The following is a 22,354-nucleotide window of genomic DNA, read 5'->3' on the forward strand; positions in this document are numbered from 1 at the left end:
AGCTCCGTTGATGAGGCCCCGAAGCTACCTGAAAAGCATTGTTGTTACCGTGGTTTTACTTACAGCCGGCATGGCACATAGAAGAAAATGAGTTTTCTCGAAAGAAACCTTGTGCTTCCAGTTCCTAGTTGGAAGCTCACCCGGCTCTGCTCTATACCAAACGTGAAAGTCAATGTGAGCACTAGCCTCGAAGTAAGGCCCTGATTATCCTGGCAAAACTGGAGGCGTGCAGCAGCTCCATGAGGCCTTCATCGCTGTTCTGCTTTAGTTTCACGGTAGTAAGCTTTCCAAGACTCCTAGGGACTTTGCTTAAGCAACCGTTTCGGTACAGAACACTGCGTAGAGACAGTAAGCTCTGGTCCTGCGTGTATGCTGCGTGTCAACCTAGAAATTGGAGACTGATGGCATAAGGCTTCTTTTCCCATTATGAAAGCTCCGTTCATGCGGCCTCGAAGCTACCTGAAAAGCATTGTTGTTGCCGGGGTTTTCCTCACTGCCGGCATGGTTCTGAGAAGAAAATGAGTTTTCTCCTAAGAAACCTTGGGGTTCCAGTTCCATGTTGGAAGCTCACCCTGCTCTGCGCTATACCTAAAGTGAAAGTCAACGTGAGCCCAAGCTTCGAAGTAAGGCCCTGATTATCCTTGCAAAACGAGAGGCGTGCAGCAGCTCCATGAGGCCTTCATCGTTGTTCTGCTTTAGTTTCAAGGTAGTAAGCTTTTCAACACTCCTAGGGGCCTTGCTTCAGCACCCGTTTCAGTACCAGAACACTGCGTAGAACCAGGAAGCTCTGCTCCTGCGTGTATGCTGCGTGTCAACCTAGAAATTAGAGACTGATGGCACAAGGCTAGTTTTCCCATTATGAAAGCTCCGTTGATGCGGCCCCGAAGCTACCTGAAAAGCACTGTTGTTACCGTGCTTTTACTTACAGCTGGCATGGTTCATAGAAGAAAATGAGTTTTCTCGAAAGAAACCTTGTGCTTCCAGTTCCTAGTTGGAAGCTCACCCGGCTCTGCTCTATACCAAACGTGAAAGTCAATGTGAGCACTAGCCTCGAAGTAAGGCCCTGATTATCCTGGCAAAACTGGAGGCGTGCAGCAGCTCCATGAGGCCTTCATCGCTGTTCTGCTTTAGTTTCACGGTAGTAAGCTTTCCAAGACTCCTAGGGACTTTGCTTAAGCAACCGTTTCGGTACCAGAACACTGCGTAGAGACAGTAAGCTCTGGTCCTGCGTGTATGCCGCGTGTCAACCTAGAAATTGGAGACTGATGGCATAAGGCTTCTTTTCCCATTATTAAAGCTCCGTTCATGCGGCCTCGAAGCTACCTGAAAAGCATTGTTGTTGCCGGGGTTTTCATCACTGCCGGCATGGTTCTGAGGAGAAAATGAGTTTTCTCCTAAGAAACCTTGGGTTTCCAGTTCTTTGTTGGAAGCTCACCCTGTTCTGCGCTATACCTAAAGTGAAAGTCAACGTGAGCCCAAGCTTCGAAGTAAGGCCCTGATTATCCTTGCAAAACAAGAGGCGTGCAGCAGCTCCATGAGACCTTCATCGTTTTCTGCTTTAGTTTCAAGGTAGTGAGCTTTTCAACACTCCTAGGGGACTTGCTTCAGCACCCGTTTCAGTACCAGAACACTGCGTAGAACCAGGAAGCTCTGCTCCTGCGTGTATGCCGCGTGTCAACCTAGAAATTAGAGACTGACGGCACAAGGCTAGTTTTCCCATTATGAAAGCTCCGTGGATGCGGCCCCGAAGCTACCTGAAAAGCACTGTTGTTACCGTGCTTTTACTTACAGCTGGCATGGCACATAGAAGAAAATGAGTTTTCTCGAAAGAAACCTTGTGCTTCCAGTTCCTAGTTGGAAGCTCACCCGGCTCTGCTCTATACCAAACGTGAAAGTCAATGTGAGCACTAGCCTCGAAGTAAGGCCCTGATTATGCTGGCAAAACGGGAGGCGTGCAGCAGCTCCATGAGGCCTTCATCGCTGTTCTGCTTTAGTTTCACGGTAGTAAGCTTTCCAAGACTCCTAGGGACTTTGCTTAAGCAACCGTTTCGGTACCAGAACACTGCGTAGAGACAGTAAGCTCTGGTCCTGCGTGTATGCTGCGTGTCAACCTAGAAATTGGAGACTGATGGCATAAGGCTTCTTTTCCCATTATGAAAGCTCCGTTCATGCGGCCTCGAAGCTACCTGAAAAGCATTGTTGTTGCCGGGGTTTTCATCACTGCCGGCATGGTTCTGAGGAGAAAATGAGTTTTCTCCTAAGAAACCTTGGGTTTCCAGTTCTTTGTTGGAAGCTCACCCTGTTCTGCGCTATACCTAAAGTGAAAGTCAACGTGAGCCCAAGCTTCGAAGTAAGGCCCTGATTATCCTTGCAAAACGAGAGGCGTGCAGCAGCTCCATGAGGCCTTCATCCTTGTTCTGCTTTAGTTTCAAGGTAGTAAGCTTTTCAACACTCCTAGGGGCCTTGCTTCAGCACCCGTTTCAGTACCAGAACACTGCGTAGAACCAGGAAGCTCTGCTCCTGCGTGTATGCTGCGTGTCAACCTAGAAATTAGAGGCTGACGGCACAAGGCTTGTTTTCCCATTATGAAAGCTCCGTTGATGCGGCCCCGAAGCTACCTGAAAAGCAATGTTGTTACTGTGCTTTTACTTACAGCCGGCATGGCACATAGAAGAAAATGAGTTTTCTCGAAAGAAACCTTGTGCTTCCAGTTCCTAGTTGGAAGCTCACCATGCTCTGCTCTATACCAAACGTGAAAGTCAATGTGAGCACTAGCCTCGAAGTAAGGCCCTGATTATGCTGGCAAAACGGGAGGCGTGCAGCAGCTCCATGAGGCCTTCATCGCTGTTCTGCTTTAGTTTCACGGTAGTAAGCTTTCCAAGACTCCTAGGGACTTTGCTTAAGCAACCGTTTCGGTACCAGAACACTGCGTAGAGACAGTAAGCTCTGGTCCTGCGTGTATGCTGCGTGTCAACCTAGAAATTGGAGACTGATGGCATAAGGCTTCTTTTCCCATTATTAAAGCTTCGTTCATGCGGCCTCGAAGCTACCTGAAAAGCATTGTTGTTGCCGGGGTTTTCCTCACTACCGGCATGGTCCTGAGAAGAAAATGAGTTTTCTCCTAAGAAACCTTGGGTTTCCAGTTCCTTGTTGGAAGCTCACCCTGCTCTGCGCTATACCTAAAGTGAAAGTCAACGTGAGCCCAAGCTTCGAAGTAAGGCCCTGATTATCCTTGCAAAACGAGAGGCGTGCAGCAGCTCCATGAGGCCTTCATCGTTGTTCTGCTTTAGTTTCAAGGTAGTAAGCTTTTCAACACTCCTAGGGGCCTTGCTTCAGCACCCGTTTCAGTACCAGAACACTGCGTAGAACCAGGAAGCTCTGCTCCTGCGTGTATGCTGCGTGTCAACCTAGAAATTAGAGACTGACGGCACAAGGCTTGTTTTCCCGTTTTGAAAGCTCCATTCATGCGGCCTCGAAGCTACCTGAAAAGCACTGTTGTTACCGTGCTTTTACTTACAGCCGGCATGGCACATAGAAGAAAATGAGTTTTCTCGAAAGAAACCTTGTGCTTCCAGTTCCTAGTTGGAAGCTCACCCGGCTCTGCTCTATACCAAACGTGAAAGTCAATGTGAGCACTAGCCTCGAAGTAAGGCCCTGATTATGCTGGCAATACGGGAGGCGTGCAGCAGCTCCATGAGGCCTTCATCGCTGTTCTGCTTTAGTTTCACGGTAGGAAGCTTTCCAACATTCCTAGGGACTTTGCTTAAGCAACCGTTTCTTTACCAGAACACTGCGTAGAGACAGTAAGCTCTGGTCCTGCGTGTATGCTGCGTGTCAACCTAGAAATTGGAGACTGATGGCATAAGGCTTCTTTTGCCATTATGAAAGCTCCGTTCATGCGGCCTCGAAGCTACCTGAAAAGCATTGTTGTTGCCGGGGTTTTCCTCACTGCCGGCATGGTTCTGAGAAGAAAATGAGTTTTCTCCTAAGAAACCTTGGGTTTCCAGTTCCTTGTTGGAAGCTCACCCTGCTCTGCACTATACCTAAAGTGAAAGTCAACGTGAGCCCAAGCTTCGAAGTAAGGCCCTGATTATCCTTGCAAAACGAGAGGCGTGCAGCAGCTCCATGAGGCCTTCATCGTTGTTCTGCTTTAGTTTCAAGGTAGTAAGCTTTTCAACACTCCTAGGGGCCTTGCTTCAGCACCCGTTTCAGTACCAGAACACTGCGTAGAACCAGGAAGTTCTGCTCCTGCGTGTATGCTGCGTGTCAACCTAGAAATTAGAGGCTGACGGCACAAGGCTAGTTTTCCCATTATGAAAGCTCCGTTGATGAGGCCCCGAAGCTACCTGAAAAGCATTGTTGTTACCCAGGTTTTACTTACAGCCGGCATGGCACATAGAAGAAAATGAGTTTTCTCGAAAGAAACCTTGTGCTTCCAGTTCCTAGTTGGAAGCTCACCCGGCTCTGCTCTATACCAAACGTGAAAGTCAATGTGAGCACTAGCCTCGAAGTAAGGCCCTGATTATCCTGGCAAAACTGGAGGCGTGCAGCAGCTCCATGAGGCCTTCATCGCTGTTCTGCTTTAGTTTCACGGTAGTAAGCTTTCCAAGACTCCTAGGGACTTTGCTTAAGCAACCGTTTCGGTACCAGAACACTGCGTAGAGACAGTAAGCTCTGGTCCTGCGTGTATGCTGCGTGTCAACCTAGAAATTGGAGACTGATGGCATAAGGCTTCTTTTGCCATTATGAAAGCTCCGTTCATGCGGCCTCGAAGCTACCTGAAAAGCATTGTTGTTGCCGGGGTTTTCCTCACTGCCGGCATGGTTCTGAGGAGAAAATGAGTTTTCTCCTAAGAAACCTTGGGTTTCCAGTTCCTTGTTGGAAGCTCACCCTGCTCTGCGCTATACCTAAAGTGAAAGTCAACGTGAGCCCAAGCTTCGAAGTAAGGCCCTGATTATCCTTGCAAAACGAGAGGCGTGCAGCAGCTCCATGAGGCCTTCATCGTTGTTCTGCTTTAGTTTCAAGGTAGTAAGCTTTTCAACACTCCTAGGGGCCTTGCTTCAGCACCCGTTTCAGTACCAGAACACTGCGTAGAACCAGGAAGCTCTGCTCCTGCGTGTATGCTGCGTGTCAACCTAGAAATTAGAGACTGATGGCACAAGGCTTGTTTTCCCGTTTTGAAAGCTCAATTCATGCGGCCTCGAAGCTACCTGAAAAGCACTGTTGTTACCGTGCTTTTACTTACAGCCGGCATGGCACATAGAAGAAAATGAGTTTTCTCGAAAGAAACCTTGTGCTTCCAGTTCCTAGTTGGAAGCTCACCCGGCTCTGCTCTATACCAAACGTGAAAGTCAATGTGAGCACTAGCCTCGAAGTAAGGCCCTGATTATGCTGGCAAAACTGGAGGCGTGCAGCAGCTCCATGAGGCCTTCATCGCTGTTCTGCTTTAGTTTCACGGTAGGAAGCTTTCCAACATTCCTTGGGACTTTGCTTAAGAAACCGTTTCTTTACCAGAACACTGCGTAGAGACAGTAAGCTCTGGTCCTGCGTGTATGCTGCGTGTTAACCTAGAAATTGGAGACTGATGGCATAAGGCTTCTTTTGCCATTATGAAAGCTCCGTTCATGCGGCCTCGAAGCTACCTGAAAAGCATTGTTGTTGCCGGGGTTTTCCTCACTGCCGGCATGGTTCTCAGAAGAAACTGAGTTTTCTCCTAAGAAACCTTGGGTTTCCAGTTCCTTGTTGGAAGCTCACCCTGCTCTGCGCTATACCTAAAGTGAAAGTCAACGTGAGCCCAAGCTTCGAAGTAAGGCCCTGATTATCCTTGCAAAACGAGAGGCGTGCAGCAGCTCCATGAGGCCTTCATCGTTGTTCTGCTTTAGTTTCAAGGTAGTAAGCTTTTCAACACTCCTAGGGGCCTTGCTTCAGCACCCGTTTCAGTACCAGAACACTGCGTAGAACCAGGAAGCTCTGCTCCTGCGTGTATGCTGCGTGTCAACCTAGAAATTAGAGACTGACGGCACAAGGCTTGTTTTCCCGTTTTGAAAGCTCCATTCATGCGGCCTCGAAGCTACCTGAAAAGCACTGTTGTTACCGTGCTTTTACTTACAGCCGGCATGGCACATAGAAGAAAATGAGTTTTCTCGAAAGAAACCTTGTGCTTCCAGTTCCTAGTTGGAAGCTCACCCGGCTCTGCTCTATACCAAACGTGAAAGTCAATGTGAGCACTAGCCTCGAAGTAAGGCCCTGATTATGCTGGCAATACGGGAGGCGTGCAGCAGCTCCATGAGGCCTTCATCGCTGTTCTGCTTTAGTTTCACGGTAGGAAGCTTTCCAACATTCCTAGGGACTTTGCTTAAGCAACCGTTTCTTTACCAGAACACTGCGTAGAGACAGTAAGCTCTGGTCCTGCGTGTATGCTGCGTGTCAACCTAGAAATTGGAGACTGATGGCATAAGGCTTCTTTTGCCATTATGAAAGCTCCGTTCATGCGGCCTCGAAGCTACCTGAAAAGCATTGTTGTTGCCGGGGTTTTCCTCACTGCCGGCATGGTTCTCAGAAGAAACTGAGTTTTCTCCTAAGAAACCTTGGGTTTCCAGTTCCTTGTTGGAAGCTCACCCTGCTCTGCACTATACCTAAAGTGAAAGTCAACGTGAGCCCAAGCTTCGAAGTAAGGCCCTGATTATCCTTGCAAAACGAGAGGCGTGCAGCAGCTCCATGAGGCCTTCATCGTTGTTCTGCTTTAGTTTCAAGGTAGTAAGCTTTTCAACACTCCTAGGGGCCTTGCTTCAGCACCCGTTTCAGTACCAGAACACTGCGTAGAACCAGGAAGTTCTGCTCCTGCGTGTATGCTGCGTGTCAACCTAGAAATTAGAGGCTGACGGCACAAGGCTAGTTTTCCCATTATGAAAGCTCCGTTGATGAGGCCCCGAAGCTACCTGAAAAGCATTGTTGTTACCCAGGTTTTACTTACAGCCGGCATGGCACATAGAAGAAAATGAGTTTTCTCGAAAGAAACCTTGTGCTTCCAGTTCCTAGTTGGAAGCTCACCCGGCTCTGCTCTATACCAAACGTGAAAGTCAATGTGAGCACTAGCCTCGAAGTAAGGCCCTGATTATCCTGGCAAAACTGGAGGCGTGCAGCAGCTCCATGAGGCCTTCATCGCTGTTCTGCTTTAGTTTCACGGTAGTAAGCTTTCCAAGACTCCTAGGGACTTTGCTTAAGCAACCGTTTCGGTACCAGAACACTGCGTAGAGACAGTAAGCTCTGGTCCTGCGTGTATGCTGCGTGTCAACCTAGAAATTGGAGACTGATGGCATAAGGCTTCTTTTGCCATTATGAAAGCTCCGTTCATGCGGCCTCGAAGCTACCTGAAAAGCATTGTTGTTGCCGGGGTTTTCCTCACTGCCGGCATGGTTCTGAGGAGAAAATGAGTTTTCTCCTAAGAAACCTTGGGTTTCCAGTTCCTTGTTGGAAGCTCACCCTGCTCTGCGCTATACCTAAAGTGAAAGTCAACGTGAGCCCAAGCTTCGAAGTAAGGCCCTGATTATCCTTGCAAAACGAGAGGCGTGCAGCAGCTCCATGAGGCCTTCATCGTTGTTCTGCTTTAGTTTCAAGGTAGTAAGCTTTTCAACACTCCTAGGGGCCTTGCTTCAGCACCCGTTTCAGTACCAGAACACTGCGTAGAACCAGGAAGCTCTGCTCCTGCGTGTATGCTGCGTGTCAACCTAGAAATTAGAGACTGATGGCACAAGGCTTGTTTTCCCGTTTTGAAAGCTCAATTCATGCGGCCTCGAAGCTACCTGAAAAGCACTGTTGTTACCGTGCTTTTACTTACAGCCGGCATGGCACATAGAAGAAAATGAGTTTTCTCGAAAGAAACCTTGTGCTTCCAGTTCCTAGTTGGAAGCTCACCCGGCTCTGCTCTATACCAAACGTGAAAGTCAATGTGAGCACTAGCCTCGAAGTAAGGCCCTGATTATGCTGGCAAAACTGGAGGCGTGCAGCAGCTCCATGAGGCCTTCATCGCTGTTCTGCTTTAGTTTCACGGTAGGAAGCTTTCCAACATTCCTTGGGACTTTGCTTAAGAAACCGTTTCTTTACCAGAACACTGCGTAGAGACAGTAAGCTCTGGTCCTGCGTGTATGCTGCGTGTTAACCTAGAAATTGGAGACTGATGGCATAAGGCTTCTTTTGCCATTATGAAAGCTCCGTTCATGCGGCCTCGAAGCTACCTGAAAAGCATTGTTGTTGCCGGGGTTTTCCTCACTGCCGGCATGGTTCTCAGAAGAAACTGAGTTTTCTCCTAAGAAACCTTGGGTTTCCAGTTCCTTGTTGGAAGCTCACCCTGCTCTGCGCTATACCTAAAGTGAAAGTCAACGTGAGCCCAAGCTTCGAAGTAAGGCCCTGATTATCCTTGCAAAACGAGAGGCGTGCAGCAGCTCCATGAGGCCTTCATCGTTGTTCTGCTTTAGTTTCAACGTAGTAAGCTTTTCAACACTCCTAGGGGCCTTGCTTCAGCACCCGTTTCAGTACCAGAACACTGCGTAGAACCAGTAAGTTCTGCTCCTGCGTGTATGCTGCGTGTCAACCTAGAAATTAGAGGCTGACGGCACAAGGCTAGTTTTCCCATTATGAAAGCTCCGTTGATGAGGCCCCGAAGCTACCTGAAAAGCATTGTTGTTACCGTGGTTTTACTTACAGCCGGCATGGCACATAGAAGAAAATGAGTTTTCTCGAAAGAAACCTTGTGCTTCCAGTTCCTAGTTGGAAGCTCACCCGGCTCTGCTCTATACCAAACGTGAAAGTCAATGTGAGCACTAGCCTCGAAGTAAGGCCCTGATTATCCTGGCAAAACTGGAGGCGTGCAGCAGCTCCATGAGGCCTTCATCGCTGTTCTGCTTTAGTTTCACGGTAGTAAGCTTTCCAAGACTCCTAGGGACTTTGCTTAAGCAACCGTTTCGGTACAGAACACTGCGTAGAGACAGTAAGCTCTGGTCCTGCGTGTATGCTGCGTGTCAACCTAGAAATTGGAGACTGATGGCATAAGGCTTCTTTTCCCATTATGAAAGCTCCGTTCATGCGGCCTCGAAGCTACCTGAAAAGCATTGTTGTTGCCGGGGTTTTCCTCACTGCCGGCATGGTTCTGAGAAGAAAATGAGTTTTCTCCTAAGAAACCTTGGGTTTCCAGTTCCTTGTTGGAAGCTCACCCTGCTCTGCGCTATACCTAAAGTGAAAGTCAACGTGAGCCCAAGCTTCGAAGTAAGGCCCTGATTATCCTGGCAAAACTGGAGGCGTGCAGCAGCTCCATGAGGCCTTCATCGCTGTTCTGCTTTAGTTTCACGGTAGTAAGCTTTCCAAGACTCCTAGGGACTTTGCTTAAGCAACCGTTTCGGTACCAGAACACTGCGTAGAGACAGTAAGCTCTGGTCCTGCGTGTATGCTGCGTGTCAACCTAGAAATTGGAGACTGATGGCATAAGGCTTCTTTTCCCATTATGAAAGCTCCGTTCATGCGGCCTCGAAGCTACCTGAAAAGCATTGTTGTTGCCGGGGTTTTCATCACTGCCGGCATGGTTCTGAGGAGAAAATGAGTTTTCTCCTAAGAAACCTTGGGTTTCCAGTTCTTTGTTGGAAGCTCACCCTGTTCTGCGCTATACCTAAAGTGAAAGTCAACGTGAGCCCAAGCTTCGAAGTAAGGCCCTGATTATCCTTGCAAAACGAGAGGCGTGCAGCAGCTCCATGAGGCCTTCATCCTTGTTCTGCTTTAGTTTCAAGGTAGTAAGCTTTTCAACACTCCTAGGGGCCTTGCTTCAGCACCCGTTTCAGTACCAGAACACTGCGTAGAACCAGGAAGCTCTGCTCCTGCGTGTATGCTGCGTGTCAACCTAGAAATTAGAGGCTGACGGCACAAGGCTTGTTTTCCCATTATGAAAGCTCCGTTGATGCGGCCCCGAAGCTACCTGAAAAGCAATGTTGTTACTGTGCTTTTACTTACAGCCGGCATGGCACATAGAAGAAAATGAGTTTTCTCGAAAGAAACCTTGTGCTTCCAGTTCCTAGTTGGAAGCTCACCATGCTCTGCTCTATACCAAACGTGAAAGTCAATGTGAGCACTAGCCTCGAAGTAAGGCCCTGATTATGCTGGCAAAACGGGAGGCGTGCAGCAGCTCCATGAGGCCTTCATCGCTGTTCTGCTTTAGTTTCACGGTAGTAAGCTTTCCAAGACTCCTAGGGACTTTGCTTAAGCAACCGTTTCGGTACCAGAACACTGCGTAGAGACAGTAAGCTCTGGTCCTGCGTGTATGCTGCGTGTCAACCTAGAAATTGGAGACTGATGGCATAAGGCTTCTTTTCCCATTATTAAAGCTTCGTTCATGCGGCCTCGAAGCTACCTGAAAAGCATTGTTGTTGCCGGGGTTTTCCTCACTACCGGCATGGTCCTGAGAAGAAAATGAGTTTTCTCCTAAGAAACCTTGGGTTTCCAGTTCCTTGTTGGAAGCTCACCCTGCTCTGCGCTATACCTAAAGTGAAAGTCAACGTGAGCCCAAGCTTCGAAGTAAGGCCCTGATTATCCTTGCAAAACGAGAGGCGTGCAGCAGCTCCATGAGGCCTTCATCGTTGTTCTGCTTTAGTTTCAAGGTAGTAAGCTTTTCAACACTCCTAGGGGCCTTGCTTCAGCACCCGTTTCAGTACCAGAACACTGCGTAGAACCAGGAAGCTCTGCTCCTGCGTGTATGCTGCGTGTCAACCTAGAAATTAGAGACTGACGGCACAAGGCTTGTTTTCCCGTTTTGAAAGCTCCATTCATGCGGCCTCGAAGCTACCTGAAAAGCACTGTTGTTACCGTGCTTTTACTTACAGCCGGCATGGCACATAGAAGAAAATGAGTTTTCTCGAAAGAAACCTTGTGCTTCCAGTTCCTAGTTGGAAGCTCACCCGGCTCTGCTCTATACCAAACGTGAAAGTCAATGTGAGCACTAGCCTCGAAGTAAGGCCCTGATTATGCTGGCAATACGGGAGGCGTGCAGCAGCTCCATGAGGCCTTCATCGCTGTTCTGCTTTAGTTTCACGGTAGGAAGCTTTCCAACATTCCTAGGGACTTTGCTTAAGCAACCGTTTCTTTACCAGAACACTGCGTAGAGACAGTAAGCTCTGGTCCTGCGTGTATGCTGCGTGTCAACCTAGAAATTGGAGACTGATGGCATAAGGCTTCTTTTGCCATTATGAAAGCTCCGTTCATGCGGCCTCGAAGCTACCTGAAAAGCATTGTTGTTGCCGGGGTTTTCCTCACTGCCGGCATGGTTCTCAGAAGAAACTGAGTTTTCTCCTAAGAAACCTTGGGTTTCCAGTTCCTTGTTGGAAGCTCACCCTGCTCTGCACTATACCTAAAGTGAAAGTCAACGTGAGCCCAAGCTTCGAAGTAAGGCCCTGATTATCCTTGCAAAACGAGAGGCGTGCAGCAGCTCCATGAGGCCTTCATCGTTGTTCTGCTTTAGTTTCAAGGTAGTAAGCTTTTCAACACTCCTAGGGGCCTTGCTTCAGCACCCGTTTCAGTACCAGAACACTGCGTAGAACCAGGAAGTTCTGCTCCTGCGTGTATGCTGCGTGTCAACCTAGAAATTAGAGGCTGACGGCACAAGGCTAGTTTTCCCATTATGAAAGCTCCGTTGATGAGGCCCCGAAGCTACCTGAAAAGCATTGTTGTTACCCAGGTTTTACTTACAGCCGGCATGGCACATAGAAGAAAATGAGTTTTCTCGAAAGAAACCTTGTGCTTCCAGTTCCTAGTTGGAAGCTCACCCGGCTCTGCTCTATACCAAACGTGAAAGTCAATGTGAGCACTAGCCTCGAAGTAAGGCCCTGATTATCCTGGCAAAACTGGAGGCGTGCAGCAGCTCCATGAGGCCTTCATCGCTGTTCTGCTTTAGTTTCACGGTAGTAAGCTTTCCAAGACTCCTAGGGACTTTGCTTAAGCAACCGTTTCGGTACCAGAACACTGCGTAGAGACAGTAAGCTCTGGTCCTGCGTGTATGCTGCGTGTCAACCTAGAAATTGGAGACTGATGGCATAAGGCTTCTTTTGCCATTATGAAAGCTCCGTTCATGCGGCCTCGAAGCTACCTGAAAAGCATTGTTGTTGCCGGGGTTTTCCTCACTGCCGGCATGGTTCTGAGGAGAAAATGAGTTTTCTCCTAAGAAACCTTGGGTTTCCAGTTCCTTGTTGGAAGCTCACCCTGCTCTGCGCTATACCTAAAGTGAAAGTCAACGTGAGCCCAAGCTTCGAAGTAAGGCCCTGATTATCCTTGCAAAACGAGAGGCGTGCAGCAGCTCCATGAGGCCTTCATCGTTGTTCTGCTTTAGTTTCAAGGTAGTAAGCTTTTCAACACTCCTAGGGGCCTTGCTTCAGCACCCGTTTCAGTACCAGAACACTGCGTAGAACCAGGAAGCTCTGCTCCTGCGTGTATGCTGCGTGTCAACCTAGAAATTAGAGACTGATGGCACAAGGCTTGTTTTCCCGTTTTGAAAGCTCCATTCATGCGGCCTCGAAGCTACCTGAAAAGCACTGTTGTTACCGTGCTTTTACTTACAGCCGGCATGGCACATAGAAGAAAATGAGTTTTCTCGAAAGAAACCTTGTGCTTCCAGTTCCTAGTTGGAAGCTCACCCGGCTCTGCTCTATACCAAACGTGAAAGTCAATGTGAGCACTAGCCTCGAAGTAAGGCCCTGATTATGCTGGCAAAACTGGAGGCGTGCAGCAGCTCCATGAGGCCTTCATCGCTGTTCTGCTTTAGTTTCACGGTAGGAAGCTTTCCAACATTCCTTGGGACTTTGCTTAAGAAACCGTTTCTTTACCAGAACACTGCGTAGAGACAGTAAGCTCTGGTCCTGCGTGTATGCTGCGTGTCAACCTAGAAATTGGAGACTGATGGCATAAGGCTTCTTTTGCCATTATGAAAGCTCCGTTCATGCGGCCTCGAAGCTACCTGAAAAGCATTGTTGTTGCCGGGGTTTTCCTCACTGCCGGCATGGTTCTCAGAAGAAACTGAGTTTTCTCCTAAGAAACCTTGGGTTTCCAGTTCCTTGTTGGAAGCTCACCCTGCTCTGCGCTATACCTAAAGTGAAAGTCAACGTGAGCCCAAGCTTCGAAGTAAGGCCCTGATTATCCTTGCAAAACGAGAGGCGTGCAGCAGCTCCATGAGGCCTTCATCGTTGTTCTGCTTTAGTTTCAACGTAGTAAGCTTTTCAACACTCCTAGGGGCCTTGCTTCAGCACCCGTTTCAGTACCAGAACACTGCGTAGAACCAGTAAGTTCTGCTCCTGCGTGTATGCTGCGTGTCAACCTAGAAATTAGAGGCTGACGGCACAAGGCTAGTTTTCCCATTATGAAAGCTCCGTTGATGAGGCCCCGAAGCTACCTGAAAAGCATTGTTGTTACCGTGGTTTTACTTACAGCCGGCATGGCACATAGAAGAAAATGAGTTTTCTCGAAAGAAACCTTGTGCTTCCAGTTCCTAGTTGGAAGCTCACCCGGCTCTGCTCTATACCAAACGTGAAAGTCAATGTGAGCACTAGCCTCGAAGTAAGGCCCTGATTATCCTGGCAAAACTGGAGGCGTGCAGCAGCTCCATGAGGCCTTCATCGCTGTTCTGCTTTAGTTTCACGGTAGTAAGCTTTCCAAGACTCCTAGGGACTTTGCTTAAGCAACCGTTTCGGTACAGAACACTGCGTAGAGACAGTAAGCTCTGGTCCTGCGTGTATGCTGCGTGTCAACCTAGAAATTGGAGACTGATGGCATAAGGCTTCTTTTCCCATTATGAAAGCTCCGTTCATGCGGCCTCGAAGCTACCTGAAAAGCATTGTTGTTGCCGGGGTTTTCCTCACTGCCGGCATGGTTCTGAGAAGAAAATGAGTTTTCTCCTAAGAAACCTTGGGGTTCCAGTTCCATGTTGGAAGCTCACCCTGCTCTGCGCTATACCTAAAGTGAAAGTCAACGTGAGCCCAAGCTTCGAAGTAAGGCCCTGATTATCCTTGCAAAACGAGAGGCGTGCAGCAGCTCCATGAGGCCTTCATCGTTGTTCTGCTTTAGTTTCAAGGTAGTAAGCTTTTCAACACTCCTAGGGGCCTTGCTTCAGCACCCGTTTCAGTACCAGAACACTGCGTAGAACCAGGAAGCTCTGCTCCTGCGTGTAAGCTGCGTGTCAACCTAGAAATTAGAGACTGATGGCACAAGGCTAGTTTTCCCATTATGAAAGCTCCGTTGATGCGGCCCCGAAGCTACCTGAAAAGCACTGTTGTTACCGTGCTTTTACTTACAGCTGGCATGGTTCATAGAAGAAAATGAGTTTTCTCGAAAGAAACCTTGTGCTTCCAGTTCCTAGTTGGAAGCTCACCCGGCTCTGCTCTATACCAAACGTGAAAGTCAATGTGAGCACTAGCCTCGAAGTAAGGCCCTGATTATCCTGGCAAAACGGGAGGCGTGCAGCAGCTCCATGAGGCCTTCATCGCTGTTCTGCTTTAGTTTCACGGTAGTAAGCTTTCCAAGACTCCTAGGGACTTTGCTTAAGCAACCGTTTCGGTACCAGAACACTGCGTAGAGACAGTAAGCTCTGGTCCTGCGTGTATGCCGCGTGTCAACCTAGAAATTGGAGACTGATGGCATAAGGCTTCTTTTCCCATTATTAAAGCTCCGTTCATGCGGCCTCGAAGCTACCTGAAAAGCATTGTTGTTGCCGGGGTTTTCATCACTGCCGGCATGGTTCTGAGGAGAAAATGAGTTTTCTCCTAAGAAACCTTGGGTTTCCAGTTCTTTGTTGGAAGCTCACCCTGTTCTGCGCTATACCTAAAGTGAAAGTCAACGTGAGCCCAAGCTTCGAAGTAAGGCCCTGATTATCCTTGCAAAACAAGAGGCGTGCAGCAGCTCCATGAGACCTTCATCGTTTTCTGCTTTAGTTTCAAGGTAGTGAGCTTTTCAACACTCCTAGGGGACTTGCTTCAGCACCCGTTTCAGTACCAGAACACTGCGTAGAACCAGGAAGCTCTGCTCCTGCGTGTATGCTGCGTGTCAACCTAGAAATTAGAGACTGATGGCACAAGGCTAGTTTTCCCATTATGAAAGCTCCGTTGATGCGGCCCCGAAGCTACCTGAAAAGCACTGTTGTTACCGTGCTTTTACTTACAGCTGGCATGGTTCATAGAAGAAAATGAGTTTTCTCGAAAGAAACCTTGTGCTTCCAGTTCCTAGTTGGAAGCTCACCCGGCTCTGCTCTATACCAAACGTGAAAGTCAATGTGAGCACTAGCCTCGAAGTAAGGCCCTGATTATCCTGGCAAAACTGGAGGCGTGCAGCAGCTCCATGAGGCCTTCATCGCTGTTCTGCTTTAGTTTCACGGTAGTAAGCTTTCCAAGACTCCTAGGGACTTTGCTTAAGCAACCGTTTCGGTACCAGAACACTGCGTAGAGACAGTAAGCTCTGGTCCTGCGTGTATGCCGCGTGTCAACCTAGAAATTGGAGACTGATGGCATAAGGCTTCTTTTCCCATTATTAAAGCTCCGTTCATGCGGCCTCGAAGCTACCTGAAAAGCATTGTTGTTGCCGGGGTTTTCATCACTGCCGGCATGGTTCTGAGGAGAAAATGAGTTTTCTCCTAAGAAACCTTGGGTTTCCAGTTCTTTGTTGGAAGCTCACCCTGTTCTGCGCTATACCTAAAGTGAAAGTCAACGTGAGCCCAAGCTTCGAAGTAAGGCCCTGATTATCCTTGCAAAACAAGAGGCGTGCAGCAGCTCCATGAGACCTTCATCGTTTTCTGCTTTAGTTTCAAGGTAGTGAGCTTTTCAACACTCCTAGGGGACTTGCTTCAGCACCCGTTTCAGTACCAGAACACTGCGTAGAACCAGGAAGCTCTGCTCCTGCGTGTATGCCGCGTGTCAACCTAGAAATTAGAGACTGACGGCACAAGGCTAGTTTTCCCATTATGAAAGCTCCGTGGATGCGGCCCCGAAGCTACCTGAAAAGCACTGTTGTTACCGTGCTTTTACTTACAGCTGGCATGGCACATAGAAGAAAATGAGTTTTCTCGAAAGAAACCTTGTGCTTCCAGTTCCTAGTTGGAAGCTCACCCGGCTCTGCTCTATACCAAACGTGAAAGTCAATGTGAGCACTAGCCTCGAAGTAAGGCCCTGAATATGCTGGCAAAACGGGAGGCGTGCAGCAGCTCCATGAGGCCTTCATCGCTGTTCTGCTTTAGTTTCACGGTAGTAAGCTTTCCAAGACTCCTAGGGACTTTGCTTAAGCAACCGTTTCGGTACCAGAACACTGCGTAGAGACAGTAAGCTCTGGTCCTGCGTGTATGCTGCGAGTCAACCTAGAAATTGGAGACTGATGGCATAAGGCTTCTTTTGCCATTATGAAAGCTCCGTTCATGCGGCCTCGAAGCTACCTGAAAAGCATTGTTGTTGCCGGGGTTTTCCTCACTGCCGGCATGGTTCTGAGAAGAAAATGAGTTTTCTCCTAAGAAACCTTGGGTTTCCAGTTCCTTGTTGGAAGCTCACCCTGCTCTGCGCTATACCTAAAGTGAAAGTCAACGTGAGCCCAAGCTTCGAAGTAAGGCCCTGATTATCCTTGCAAAACGAGAGGCGTGCAGCAGCTCCATGAGGCCTTCATCGTTGTTCTGCTTTAGTTTCAAGGTAGTAAGCTTTTCAACACTCCTAGGGGCCTTGCTTCAGCACCCGTTTCAGTACCAGAACACTGCGTAGAACCAGGAAGCTCTGCTCCTGCGTGTATGCTGCGTGTCAACCTAGAGATTAGAGACTGACGGCACAAGGCTAGTTTTCCCATTATGAAAGCTCCGTTGATGCGGCCCCGAAGCTACCTGAAAAGCACTGTTGTTACCGTGCTTTTACTTACAGCCGGCATGGCACATAGAAGAAAATGAGTTTTCTCGAAAGAAACCTTGTGCTTCCAGTTCCTAGTTGGAAGCTCACCATGCTCTGCTCTATACCAAACGTGAAAGTCAATGTGAGCACTAGCCTCGAAGTAAGGCTCTGATTATGCTGGCAAAAAGGGAGGCGTGCAGTAGCTCCATGAGGCCTTCATCGCTGTTCTGCTTTAGTTTCACGGTAGTAAGCTTTCCAAGACTCCTAGGGACTTTGCTTAAGCAACCGTTTCGGTACCAGAACACTGCGTAGAGACAGTAAGCTCTGGTCCTGCGTGTATGCTGCGTGTCAACCTAGAAATTGGAGACTGATGGCATAAGGCTTCTTTTCCCATTATGAAAGCTCCGTTCATGCGGCCTCGAAGCTACCTGAAAAGCATTGTTGTTGCCGGGGTTTTCTTCACTGCCGGCATGGTTCTGAGAAGAAAATGAGTTTTCTCCTAAGAAACCTTGGGGTTCCAGTTCCATGTTGGAAGCTCACCCTGCTCTGCGCTATACCTAAAGTGAAAGTCAACGTGAGCCCAAGCTTCGAAGTAAGGCCCTGATTATCCTGGCAAAACGGGAGGCGAGCAGCAGCTCCATGAGGCCTTCATCGTTGTTCTGCTTTAGTTTCACGGTAGTAAGCTTTCCAAGACTCCTAGGGACTTTGCTTAAGCAACCGTTTCGGTACCAGAACACTGCGTAGAGACAGTAAGCTCTGGTCCTGCGTGTATGCTGCGAGTCAACCTAGAAATTGGAGACTGATGGCATAAGGCTTCTTTTGCCATTATGAAAGCTCCGTTCATGCGGCCTCGAAGCTACCTGAAAAGCATTGTTGTTGCCGGGGTTTTCCTCACTGCCGGCATGGTTCTGAGAAGAAAATGAGTTTTCTCCTAAGAAACCTTGGGGTTCCAGTTCCTTGTTGGAAGCTCACCCTGCTCTGCGCTATACCTAAAGTGAAAGTCAACGTGAGCCCAAGCTTCGAAGTAAGGCCCTGATTATCCTTGCAAAACGAGAGGCGTGCAGCAGCTCCATGAGGCCTTCATCGTTGTTCTGCTTTAGTTTCAAGGTAGTAAGCTTTTCAACACTCCTAGGGGCCTTGCTTCAGCACCCGTTTCAGTACCAGAACACTGCGTAGAACCAGGAAGCTCTGCTCCTGCGTGTATGCTGCGTGTCAACCTAGAAATTAGAGACTGATGGCACAAGGCTTGTTTTCCCGTTTTGAAAGCTCCATTCATGCGGCCTCGAAGCTACCTGAAAAGCACTGTTGTTACCGTGCTTTTACTTACAGCCGGCATGGCACATAGAAGAAAATGAGTTTTCTCGAAAGAAACCTTGTGCTTCCAGTTCCTAGTTGGAAGCTCACCCGGCTCTGCTCTATACCAAACGTGAAAGTCAATGTGAGCACTAGCCTCGAAGTAAGGCCCTGATTATGCTGGCAATACGGGAGGCGTGCAGCAGCTCCATGAGGCCTTCATCGCTGTTCTGCTTTAGTTTCACGGTAGTAAGCTTTCCAACATTCCTGGGGACTTTGCTTAAGCAACCGTTTCGGTACCAGAACACTGCGTAGAGACAGTAAGCTCTGGTCCTGCGTGTATGCTGCGTGTCAACCTAGAAATTGGAGACTGATGGCATAAGGCTTCTTTTCCCATTATTAAAGCTTCGTTCATGCGGCCTCGAAGCTACCTGAAAAGCATTGTTGTTGCCGGGGTTTTCCTCACTGCCGGCATGGTCCTGAGAAGAAAATGAGTTTTCTCCTAAGAAACCTTGGGTTTCCAGTTCCTTGTTGGAAGCTCACCCTGCTCTGCGCTATACCTAAAGTGAAAGTCAACGTGAGCCCAAGCTTCGAAGTAAGGCCCTGATTATCCTTGCAAAACGAGAGGCGTGCAGCAGCTCCATGAGGCCTTCATCGTTGTTCTGCTTTAGTTTCAAGGTAGTAAGCTTTTCAACACTCCTAGGGGCCTTGCTTCAGCACCCGTTTCAGTACCAGAACACTGCGTAGAACCAGGAAGTTCTGCTCCTGCGTGTATGCTGCGTGTCAACCTAGAAATTAGAGACTGACGGCACAAGGCTAGTTTTCCCATTAGGAAAGCTCCGTTGATGCGGCCCCGAAGCTACCTGAAAAGCACTGTTGTTACCGTGCTTTTACTTACAGCCGGCATGGCACATAGAAGAAAATGAGTTTTCTCGAAAGAAACCTTGTGCTTCCAGTTCCTAGTTGGAAGCTCACCCGGCTCTGCTCTATACCAAACGTGAAAGTCAATGTGAGCACTAGCCTCGAAGTAAGGCCCTGATTATCCTGGCAAAACGGGAGGCGTGCAGCAGCTCCATGAGGCCTTCATCGCTGTTCTGCTTTAGTTTCACGGTAGTAAGCTTTCCAAGACTCCTAGGGACTTTGCTTAAGCAACCGTTTCGGTACCAGAACACTGCGTAGAGACAGTAAGCTCTGGTCCTGCGTGTATGCTGCGTGTCAACCTAGAAATTGGAGACTGATGGCATAAGGCTTCTTTTGCCATTATGAAAGCTCCGTTCATGCGGCCTCGAAGCTACCTGAAAAGCATTGTTGTTGCCGGGGTTTTCCTCACTGCCGGCATGGTTCTGAGAAGAAAATGAGTTTTCTCCTAAGAAACCTTGGGTTTCCAGTTCCTTGTTGGAAGCTCACCCTGCTCTGCGCTATACCTAAAGTGAAAGTCAACGTGAGCCCAAGCTTCGAAGTAAGCCCCTGATTATCCTTGCAAAACGAGAGGCGTGCAGCAGCTCCATGAGGCCTTCATCGTTGTTCTGCTTTAGTTTCAAGGTAGTAAGCTTTTCAACACTCCTAGGGGCCTTGCTTCAGCACCCGTTTCAGTACCAGAACACTGCGTAGAACCAGGAAGTTCTGCTCCTGCGTGTATGCTGCGTGTCAACCTAGAAATTAGAGACTGACGGCACAAGGCTAGTTTTCCCATTATGAAAGCTCCGTTGATGCGGCCCCGAAGCTACCTGAAAAGCACTGTTGTTACCGTGCTTTTACTTACAGCCGGCATGGCACATAGAAGAAAATGAGTTTTCTCGAAAGAAACCTTGTGCTTCCAGTTCCTAGTTGGAAGCTCACCCGGCTCTGCTCTATACCAAACGTGAAAGTCAATGTGAGCACTAGCCTCGAAGTAAGGCCCTGATTATCCTGGCAAAACGGGAGGCGTGCAGCAGCTCCATGAGGCCTTCATCGCTGTTCTGCTTTAGTTTCACGGTAGTAAGCTTTCCAAGACTCCTAGGGACTTTGCTTAAGCAACCGTTTCGGTACCAGAACACTGCGTAGAGACAGTAAGCTCTGGTCCTGCGTGTATGCTGCGTGTCAACCTAGAAATTGGAGACTGATGGCATAAGGCTTCTTTTCCCATTATGAAAGCTCCGTTCATGCGGCCTCGAAGCTACCTGAAAAGCATTGTTGTTGCCGGGGTTTTCCTCACTGCCAGCATGGTTCTGAGAAGAAAATGAGTTTTCTCCTAAGAAACCTTGGGTTTCCAGTTCCTTGTTGGAAGCTCACCCTGCTCTGCGCTATACCTAAAGTGAAAGTCAACGTGAGCCCAAGCTTCGAAGTAAGGCCCTGATTATCCTTGCAAAACGAGAGGCGTGCAGCAGCTCCATGAGGCCTTCATCGTTGTTCTGCTTTAGTTTCAAGGTAGTAAGCTTTTCAACACTCCTAGGGGACTTGCTTCAGCACCCGTTTCAGTACCAGAACACTGCGTAGAACCAGGAAGCTCTGCTCCTGCGTGTATGCTGCGTGTCAACCTAGAAATTAGAGACTGATGGCACAAGGCTTGTTTTCCCGTTTTGAAAGCTCCATTCATGCGGCCTCGAAGCTACCTGAAAAGCACTGTTGTTACCGTGCTTTTACTTACAGCCGGCATGGCACATAGAAGAAAATGAGTTTTCTCGAAAGAAACCTTGTGCTTCCAGTTCCTAGTTGGAAGCTCACCCGGCTCTGCTCTATACCAAACGTGAAAGTCAATGTGAGCACTAGCCTCGAAGTAAGGCCCTGATTATGCTGGCAATACGGGAGGCGTGCAGCAGCTCCATGAGGCCTTCATCGCTGTTCTGCTTTAGTTTCACGGTAGGAAGCTTTCCAACATTCCTTGGGACTTTGCTTAAGCAACCGTTTCTTTACCAGAACACTGCGTAGAGACAGTAAGCTCTGGTCCTGCGTGTATGCTGCGTGTCAACCTAGAAATTGGAGACTGATGGCATAAGGCTTCTTTTGCCATTATGAAAGCTCCGTTCATGCGGCCTCGAAGCTACCTGAAAAGCATTGTTGTTGCCGGGGTTTTCCTCACTGCCGGCATGGTTCTCAGAAGAAACTGAGTTTTCTCCTAAGAAACCTTGGGTTTCCAGTTCCTTGTTGGAAGCTCACCCTGCTCTGCGCTATACCTAAAGTGAAAGTCAACGTGAGCCCAAGCTTCGAAGTAAGGCCCTGATTATCCTTGCAAAACGAGAGGCGTGCAGCAGCTCCATGAGGCCTTCATCGTTGTTCTGCTTTAGTTTCAAGGTAGTAAGCTTTTCAACACTCCTAGGGGCCTTGCTTCAGCACCCGTTTCAGTACCAGAACACTGCGTAGAACCAGTAAGTTCTGCTCCTGCGTGTATGCTGCGTGTCAACCTAGAAATTAGAGGCTGACGGCACAAGGCTACTTTTCCCATTATGAAAGCTCCGTTGATGAGGCCCCGAAGCTACCTGAAAAGCATTGTTGTTACCGTGGTTTTACTTACAGCCGGCATGGCACATAGAAGAAAATGAGTTTTCTCGAAAGAAACCTTGTGCTTCCAGTTCCTAGTTGGAAGCTCACCCGGCTCTGCTCTATACCAAACGTGAAAGTCAATGTGAGCACTAGCCTCGAAGTAAGGCCCTGATTATCCTGGCAAAACTGGAGGCGTGCAGCAGCTCCATGAGGCCTTCATCGCTGTTCTGCTTTAGTTTCACGGTAGTAAGCTTTCCAAGACTCCTAGGGACTTTGCTTAAGCAACCGTTTCGGTACAGAACACTGCGTAGAGACAGTAAGCTCTGGTCCTGCGTGTATGCTGCGTGTCAACCTAGAAATTGGAGACTGATGGCATAAGGCTTCTTTTCCCATTATGAAAGCTCCGTTCATGCGGCCTCGAAGCTACCTGAAAAGCATTGTTGTTGCCGGGGTTTTCCTCACTGCCGGCATGGTTCTGAGAAGAAAATGAGTTTTCTCCTAAGAAACCTTGGGGTTCCAGTTCCATGTTGGAAGCTCACCCTGCTCTGCGCTATACCTAAAGTGAAAGTCAACGTGAGCCCAAGCTTCGAAGTAAGGCCCTGATTATCCTTGCAAAACGAGAGGCGTGCAGCAGCTCCATGAGGCCTTCATCGTTGTTCTGCTTTACTTTCAAGGTAGTAAGCTTTTCAACACTCCTAGGGGCCTTGCTTCAGCACCCGTTTCAGTAC

The sequence above is a fragment of the Eubalaena glacialis genome, chromosome 10, assembly GCF_028564815.1.
Source record: "Eubalaena glacialis isolate mEubGla1 chromosome 10, mEubGla1.1.hap2.+ XY, whole genome shotgun sequence".
In the NCBI taxonomy this organism is placed as follows: domain Eukaryota; kingdom Metazoa; phylum Chordata; class Mammalia; order Artiodactyla; family Balaenidae; genus Eubalaena; species Eubalaena glacialis.